At 39.8% G+C, this 9,363-nt stretch overlaps 1 long non-coding RNA gene across 1 annotated transcript; it reads right to left on the bottom strand.

Annotated features, from left to right (window-relative positions):
• Positions 1 to 328: 328 nt before the first annotated feature.
• LOC309622784 lies at positions 329 to 8,605 on the bottom strand. Its single transcript, XR_014241129.1, has 2 exons — positions 3,079 to 8,605; positions 329 to 3,048 (listed from the first exon to the last, which is right to left on the bottom strand). It is a non-coding gene; the product is annotated as an uncharacterized lncRNA (long non-coding RNA).
• Positions 8,606 to 9,363: the final 758 nt, after the last annotated feature.

The following is a 9,363-nucleotide window of genomic DNA, read 5'->3' as shown; positions in this document are numbered from 1 at the left end:
TGAAAGTAAGCTTTATTTTTACTGCCATGATAATGTAATCTTCCCAGCCTTTGGTCTTCAGTATCATGACAAAGCAAATACTTTGGTGGATGGTGCCCAAACCCAGGATTTGGTTTTAAGCCAGTCCTAAGGGCACAAGCTCAAACTGGGCAGGTCTGTGTCCTCTGCCATCATGTGGAACAGACCAGTTCTTACTCCTTCCTTAGCCTTGTGGTAGACAGGGAGGTTAGGCTGGCTGCCTAGAGAATTACACTGTGGGCTAAAATCAGTTCAGGTAGAATACAAGCCTGAGGCAAACCAAAATCCATGACCCTCTATGATGTGACCATAGATAGACACAGACCTTGCATATTTCTTGACTCTGCTGTTTCAGGAACTGGCTAGACTATTGTGTTTTTCACTTGGTCAGCCACTTCATATGTTCCAGAACTGGGGCAGGGTAGTGGGTGAAGAAGAGCTCTAGGATTGCTGTGGGAGGCGGGAGGTACATCTTGGCCTAGTTATTCCAAGTCCCAGACACTTTGGAAGGATCTGGAGGAGCACAGGGATATTAGCAAGCTTAGCCCAGTGACTCTTAGAGTCTGTGCCTGGAGTAAGATCTTTGTATAGGAGAACTAGAGGGATGGCAGGCTGTCAAGGTGCCTATTTTACAACACATACTTCCCTGCTCTCTCCAGGTGCCCATTATCCAGGAGATCTACCTATATATCATGGGATTATCTCCATGGTTTAAATCATTGAGTGTTTTTCCTGAGTCAGGACTCATTTATGGTGGCCACTTATTTTCTTTACTGTTAGTCCCTTAATCATTTTTATTATTTATTACTAAATCTTTCCCTGAATTTCTCACACTGCCTGGTTTTTACTTGATGAAACAGCTTTTCTTAACCACATTTATTCTGGTTAATTAGCCATGGTTTTTCTGCTATCACCTTTATTGCTTGAAAAAAAAATTATTTCTTTAGAGGCACATTATGCCAAACTTTTTTTTTTTGGCCTTTTTAGAATTCTTTTTGTTTTTATTAAAGAGGATTTTTAATGAATTGATTTCATCAGGCAATTTTAATTCTGTTTACTATTTATAAGTATGGGAGATGATTAATATTCAGAGTTTTCCTTTTCCTATGCAGGTTCCTTTCTAAAAATTAGGCCAGGGTAGTTTGCCAAGGGAAATAAAAAAAAGGTCTACTGCAAAAAACATCACTACTGAGATATGACTGAAATATTCCAAGGGTGTTGAATACTGCCATTGATACTACAGACACCATTTTTCTTATGATGCTTAATCTTGAGATTGAGACATTAGGAGACTCAGCTGTCACTAAGAACTATATTGCTTATAAGCCCAGAGAATCCCATTTCTCTTCTTGGTGAGATATAAAAAGAACTTTAAGCAACAATGTCCTACTGTATAGCACAGGGATCTATATTCAATATTCTGTGATCAACCATAATGGAAATGAAAGAATATGAAAAGTATATGTATGTATAACTGAGTCACTTTGCTGTACAGCAGTAATTAACACAACATTGTAAATCAACTATACTTCAATTTAAAAAAAATATAATAAAAGAACTTTAGACACCCATAAACCATTGCTTCTTCCCTCACTTTTACCCCACTGGATGGGTTGGAAAGAAAAGAAAATGAAAAGTATCTGTCACCTATTATGTTACTTGTTCTACATATGAAGTGTCAAATAATCCTCACAATGACCTCATTGCCCGTATTTGACAAACGCAAAAATTTAAGCTCAAAGTAGTTGGTTAACTTAACCAAAATCAAACATCTGGTAAGTTGGCAGTGTGGGATCCAAACTCAGATCTACCTAATTTTAAGGCCTGGGCTATTCTACTAGACCCATTGCTCAGAAAAAGACAAGGATCACTTCATAAACTAGGCAATGAGTCAGCAATAAATGTTTTATCCAGATGCCCACAAAAATTAAAGGCCAGTGCAAAGCAAGGAATTATAAATTATAAACCAGGCCTAGAGAAGTTAGGGAAATGCAGATGTCAGAGGTCAGGTTAGAGATTGGGCAGGCTCTGGGAGCATGGAGATGGGTTTGGCTAGAGAGGAGTGTGTGGGCAAAGAATGAGGTCCTATCAGGATAAACAAGGAGACATTATGCAAAGTGAAATAAGCCAGACAAAGAAAAACAAATACTGTATGATCTCACTTATATGTGGAATCTAAAAAAAAGAAAAAAAATGGAACTCACAGAAGCAGAGAATAGAGTTGTGGTTACCAGGGGCTGGGGAGTAGGGAGGTGGAAGGGGGAGATGCTGGTGAAAGGATGCAAATGTTCAGTTGTGTAGCGTGAATAAGTCTAGAGATATTATGTACAGGCATGATGGTTATTTTTTTTAATCAACTTTTAAAAAAAATTTTATTATTTGGCTATGTCGGATCTTAGTTGTGGCATGTGGGATCTTTCGTGTGGCGCACGGGCTCTTCTTTGTGGCGTGCAGGCTTCTCTAGTTGTGGTGCGGGTTTAGTTGCCACACGGCATGTAGGATCTTAGTTCCCCAACCAGGGATCGAACCCACGACCCCTGCACTGGAAGGTGGATTCTTAACCACTGGACCACCAGGGAAGTTCCATGATGGCTCTTCTTAATAATGCTCTATTGAACACTAGAAATATGCTAAGAGCATAGATTTCAGGTACTCATCACACCAAAAAACTGGTAACTATGTGAGGAGATTACATGTTAACTAGCTTGACTGTAGTTATCATTTCCCTGCATAAATATAGATCAAATCATCATGTTATACCTTAAATACAATCATTTTTATTAAAAATAAAAAACTCAAAATTATTTCAAAAATGCTCAAAGTTGTTAAAAATGTAAGTTATATTTAACAAGTTATAAATTAAAATTTTTAATGGAAAAAAGAATGATATTAATATATAAGCACTAATATGAACACATTAAATCTGTGTTTCTCAGGAATCTGACAATCACTGAGGTCATTTCTCTATTTCTCCCTCCACCTCTTCATTCTCCTGCTTTTCTCTATCATCTCTCTGATTATACTTTAGAACTGGATTTTTTTTTTTTTTTTTTTTAGAACTGGATTTTTTTAAGTTAAATTTTATTTATTTATTTATTTATTTCGTGGCTTAAAATAACAATCTTTATTTATTTTTATTTGTGAGTCATGAATTTGGATAGGGCTCAGCTGAGTGGTTTTTAGCTCTCTATGGAGTCTGCTGGGATTCACTTGGCTGCATTCAAGAAGGCTTTATCATGTCTGGCACCTCAGTGCTACTCCACAGGGTCTGTCTGCCTGTCTGTCTCTTTCTCTCTTACCACTAGCTTGGGCTTCTTCACGGCAAGACGGTTACAGGATAGGTGGATGTTTTACAGGGTCGCTGGGTTCTCAGAGGGAGAGTTCCAAGTGGCATGATGAAAGTTGCAAGTCTCTTAAGGCCCAGCCTCAGAAGTTATCCAATGTTACTTTCACTGCATTGTGTTAGTCGGAAGAGGCCATATGGCCAGCCCAGACTCAATGGAAGGGAAAACTGACTTCATCTTTCAGTGGCTGCCCAATGACAAAAAATTTGTTCCATCTTTAAGGTACCACACAAAACTTGCCACATCCAAAACCTGGCTTTTGTTTGTTGATTGAGGGTTGTATGGGGTCTCTCGACCATCATTCAAAATGTGAATGATGAGTACACAGTCATGTGGATGCTGGAGATGTGACAGATCCCAGCATCAGTTAAAGATGCTTTCAGCTGTGAAGAACAAACAACCTAAATCAAATCTGTTAACATCATGTAAAAATGTATTTGCTTATTAGGTATAAAGTCCAGAGGTGGAAGGTTGCCTTCAGGGTTGGTTTATCCAGTACTTTAGTGATATCAGTGAGTGATGTCATATTATTCTCATCTCTCTTCTGTGACATTCCCCATATTGGCTTCATCCTAAGCTCCTCTTCTTATGACTGGGTGGCTGCCAGTAGTGATTGTGACTATTTGCTTCCTATAGCTGCTAAATCAGTTGCAAAATAAACTGGTTTACTGGTCTACCTCAATGCTGGCCTGCCCATCTTCAGCACCTTTGACAATCTGGAGCCGAAGCTACATCTCTTGAAAGCCAAATTTTATTTTTCTTAAATAGAATTTTCAGTTCTCTAGTCTTCACTTTCAAAACAAAAAGGCAAAATTAATTTGCCTTTAGTGCCTAAGGTCTTTAATTGAAACTTTTCTGTTGTTATTGAACGTTGATAGTTAAAGTGTTCAGAAACCAAGAAATTTCCCAAGTTCTTCATACAGCCTTCCCTGCCCCATCCTCTCACTGTTGTTCTCTTCTTTCTCAAGGGGAGGACTGTTTTAGGTGGGGCATGGGTGGCAGGGACAGAGCAGAAGGAGAAGGGAGAGAAGGGAGAGCTTTCCACTTTCTTTGTATGCACCTCACAACCTGCCGTTGACTTGTCTACATTACTAATCTCAGGCTGAAGTTTTGCCCCAAGACAATATTTGATAACCAACTTTCTAAAATAGAGAAAAAAATACTTCATTTCTTTTAACCTGGAGACAAATATCCTACTTAAGAAAACAGATCGACATTTATACTGACTTGAAAATGCTGTGATATTTTTGGGAATTGCTGGGCTTGAATAACTTTCTGAAGCTAGGAAACCAAAGAAACTGTCAGATGGCATTTTCACTCGAGGGAGAGAAGGAGTACAGAAGAGAAAATCTGGATTCACAGCTGAATGTCTGGCTTAGATGTTAAACCTCCCTAAGAATGTGCTTTCTTGCTCCTGTTTTTGGTGTAAAGCCAAGGGAACTGTCAGACCACAAATAATCATTGTTAACTTGCAGTGGAAACCAGAGCCATTAAGAAAAATATTGAAAGCTTGTTCCAGGATAATAACATTTTAGAGGGCAAAGAAATAAGATACCTGACTAACCTGTTTTACTAGGTCATATACGGAAAATGTGTTGACCAGATGAATTTTAAGCAAGAATAATGACTTTTCCTTGATTTGTCAAGGATTTTAAAACGGCAATGTGCTTAGAAAAACAAATTTGCTGTAACTTGGGTAATAGGGAAGCCAAAGGCAGAAAGCCTAGGTAGCTCAGATTCATGATGCGGCAAAATAATTTTGTTATCTGGCCAGGTTTTCTGGTTCTGATGCATTTAAGCTCCAAGGAGTTGCCTAGGTTGCAGGAAACAAACCACATTTTTGCAGGATACAAATTCCTTTGAACTTCACTGTAAAAGTCTTTATTTCTCAAACTGTATTTTAGAAGATCTTGCTACAAGATTGGCAAAAACTGCAGATTCCCAAAGGTTATTTTCATCAGATTTTACAACTAAATAACCTGAGTAACAAGTAAGAATAGATGGAGGGACTTCCTCTAACAGTTGAGAACAATTTCCCTTGTTTCATTTTTGTTTCTCAATTAAAATGTCTGAAATCCTATTCCAATGCAGGCTAAGAGGTGATAATTTGAATTGTTAATTTGATTGGCTGAGCTCCAGCATGGACTTCTGTTTGCCTCTCCAGGTCTACTCTCCACCCTCACCTGCATTCACACCTGGAGGCTGACTTGAATATACCACAGAGTCTCCAAGTCCTTCTAGTTGGGGTTTACCAATGGGGATCCCAGGCAGTGGACTGATGAATGGGAGGAAAGTGAGTCAGGGAGAATTTCTACTCCCCTGGCTTCTTCCCTGTAAATTCCTTGACCAAAGAGTATAGGTCAAAGTGACCTTCTCCATATGACTTTCTCCTTCTGGGTTCCGGTAACTGCCCTCTCCCCTTGTCACATATAGTTGGGGCCTAGGGTTACCCTTTGTGGTTGGTTCCCTTACACCCTGCCCACTTCTTTATAAGCAACCCTTTGTAAAGAAGCTCACTCACAAGTATTCTAAGTATACCATCTATTTTTTGGTAGTCGTTCTGCAAGGTTTATCATAGTCCTGTAAGGACATTCTAGGATACTCTAGGATAAGAAGCAGGAGACTGACTAGGTGCTCCTTGGAATCTAATACAATGTCCCAACTCTTTGCTGAACCCCATCTGCCAATGCCTATTGTGCAGTGCTCAGTCTCTGAGCCTCTTCCATACCCCTGCTCCCCCAACCTGCCAATCATTACATCATCCATATCCTTCTATGCCCACTGCCACCTCTGTAGGGTAAACCACCACTGTCTCCCACTGTCTACTTCAGAAGCTCACCCACTAGTCCTTTGCACTTGTTCTTGCTCCCTCTGATTCATTTCCCATATTGCAATCAGAGTACTCTTTCTAAACTACGAATCTGATCACATAGATGATAGTCATGTACAATAGATAATGTTTAATAAATATATGTTAAATGAGGAAACAAGTAACATTCCCCTCAGGCTTAAAGTCCCTCTGTGGCTTCCTAGTGCTTTTCGGCTAAAACTCAACAGTCTTATAAGGCATTTAAGGCTTCGAAGACCTTATGATATCTGACTCCTGCTGACCCCACCAGCTTCATCCCACACAGTGGCTCCTCTTGTTCTCTGCTTGAGCCACACAGACCACTTTTTAGTTCCCGGATTTAGCTGTGCTCTTCCTGGCCCCAAAGCTTTCCCACCTGCAACCCCTGTTCTAGAAATTTTTCTTCTCCTTTCCCACTTCACTCATCCTTCCATTCCCTGCTTGAATGCCATTTGCTCAAAGAAACCTTACCTGACTGCTCTTCTACCTGCCAGACCAGACCGAGTTGAGTTGCCTCATTCAACTCTTTTGTGGCACATATCTCAATTATAATTAATTATTTGTTTAAATAGTCACTTAATATCTGGTTGCTACCTTTGCCCACTGCTACCCTGGTCCTGGCCTTCAGCATCACTTGCCCGAATGGCTGAAAGAAGCTCCTAGCTGGTTTCTAAACTTCTACTCTTGCTCCCTCTCAATGTTCATTCTCCACATGGCTACCAGAATGATCCATAAATGGGTCATGTCACTTCCACACACTGAAAATAAAATCCTAGATTTACACCCTGGCCTGCTGTGCCTCCCTCTCTGTCTTCATGTCCAAGCGCTCTCTGCCTCACTCATTCTGGCCTCCCTTCTGTTCCTCCAACCCCTTTCTGCCACTCACCATAACACCTAGCATTTTCTCCTTCTTTCTCATTTTAAGTTTTCTTTCTGAAATTTCTAATGTGATTGAATAGTTTATGATGAGTTTGTGGGCTACCATGTGGACAGCTATTGGTTTTGTTTCCCAACACCCTATCTCCTCCCTTCCTTAGCTGAACCTCTCCCACCCCAGTCCTAATTCTGTCCCTCCACTCCCCCAGCTGTGTGGGACCCTAGTCTGATCAGTCCAGTCTCCCATTTCCTGGTGATTTATTATGTATATTTTTAGAGACTCTCACCTGGAGAGAAAGTAGACCAAATCGGGGGACTTCCTTGGTGGTCCAGTGGTTAAGAATCCACCTTCCAATGCAGGGGGCATGGGTCCAATCCCTGGTCAGGGAACTAAGATCCCACATGCTGCGGGGCAACTAAGCCTGCATGCTGTAGAGCCCAGGCACCACAACTAGAAATCCCGCATGCCGCAACTACTGAGCCCATGCACTCTGGAGCCCTCACGCCACAACTACTGAACCCATGTGCTCTGGAACCTGTGCGCCACAACTGGAGAGAAGCCCCTGCACTGCAACGAAGAGCCCGCATGCTGCAACTAAGACCTGACGCAACCAAATAAATAAATATTTTTTAAAAAAGTAAGTAGACCAAATCTTAAATTAAGCAATACACAAGTAGGAATTTCTCAAATGCTTCAAATCCATTTATCAACAAACATTCATTGAGCCCTTTCTATGCTACCTACCTGTTGTGCTAGGACCTGGGGAAATATATAGCAATGAACAGAGCAAACATAAATCCCTGCCCTGGATAATGCTGTAACTCGGACAACATCAGCCATGTAATTGCTAAAATTCCAAGTGCTAAAAAGGGATGTAGGGCATTTACTGGATCCAGCAAAGACCTTTATGATCAAATAAGTTTTACCATAGATTTTGTGGATTCTAAGACTAAACTACTCTACAAAGCATATTAAAAATGGAAGATATCAATAGAAAGAGACATTAAAATTCTATTCTTTCAAAGAACTGAACCACTCTGCTGGTTAGAGCTAATATGTAACCAGTTCTGAATCTACAATGATTCTGGGAAGTAGAGACTCAACACAAGGTCACAGTCACATCTTCCCTCTCAACATATTTTCAGAATATCACCACAGTATTAAAAAGAAAATGGTTTTTAAAAAGAGGTAAAGCCGGGACTTCCCTGGTGGCGCAGTGGTTAAGAATCCGCCTGCCAATGCAGATGACATGGGTTTGAGCTCTGGTCCTGGAAAATCCCACATGCCTTGGAGCAACTAAGCCTGAGCGCCACAACTCCTGAGCCTGCACTCTAGAGCCTGTGAGCCACAACTACTGAGCCCATGTGCCACAACTACTAAAGCCCATGCACCTGGAGCCCGTGCTCCGCAACAAGAGAAGCCACTGCAATGAGAAGCCCATACACTGCAACAAAGACCCAACGCAGCCATAAATAAATAAATAAATAAATAAATAAATAAATAAATAAATAAATAAATAAAAAAAAAATATATATATATATATATATATATATTGAAAAAAAAAAAGATAAATCCTAGGCCTAGGAAGTGAAAGTGCAAGAATATGAGTTTGGAGTTGCAGAAGAAAATGGCCAAGCTACTCCATCAGTTTACTTCAGTAAAAACCTTCTTAGCAGTAGTTCAATTCTTCAATTTTTATGATTAATTCTGTTTTTATATCATGTTTTATTTAGTGAGGGTGAGTTGAAAAATAAATAAGAGAATAAAGAGGAAAACAGTCAGCCATATTCCTACCATTCAAAATCAACTCCTCTTAATATTTTGGCATATTTGCTTCCAGTCTTTTATCATGTTTATAGTATTTTTAAAAAATATTTCTTTCTAACTCTCTGTCCCTGTCTCTGTGTATCTGTCTTTGTCTCTCTGTCTCTCTATCTCTCTCTTTCTGTCGCTCTCTCTATTCAAAATATCCTAAAATATTAGAGCATTAAACTAATGCTAAAGTCCCTTTTGAATGTTATCCCTCTTGGTTCCCAGAGGTAACCACTATTTTGAATTTGATGAATATGTATCTATCTATCTATTTATCTATCTATCTATCTATCTATAAAATAGATCCTCAGGCCAAATATCCAATGCCAATCTAGGATCCTGGTGAGTTGGTTGTAGAATCCACATGCCTAGATCAATGTATGAATTATAGTTTAGGCCCAGCTGAAAGTCTCACCAAAATTATATGCATACAGCCATTTTTCTGTAAGAAAATTGTTTCTATT

Source organism: Balaenoptera borealis (genome assembly GCF_965194805.1).
Source record: "Balaenoptera borealis genome assembly, chromosome: 1".
In the NCBI taxonomy this organism is placed as follows: domain Eukaryota; kingdom Metazoa; phylum Chordata; class Mammalia; order Artiodactyla; family Balaenopteridae; genus Balaenoptera; species Balaenoptera borealis.
Note: the sequence above shows the minus strand (reverse complement) of the source record. Positions and strands in the feature narration are given on the sequence as shown.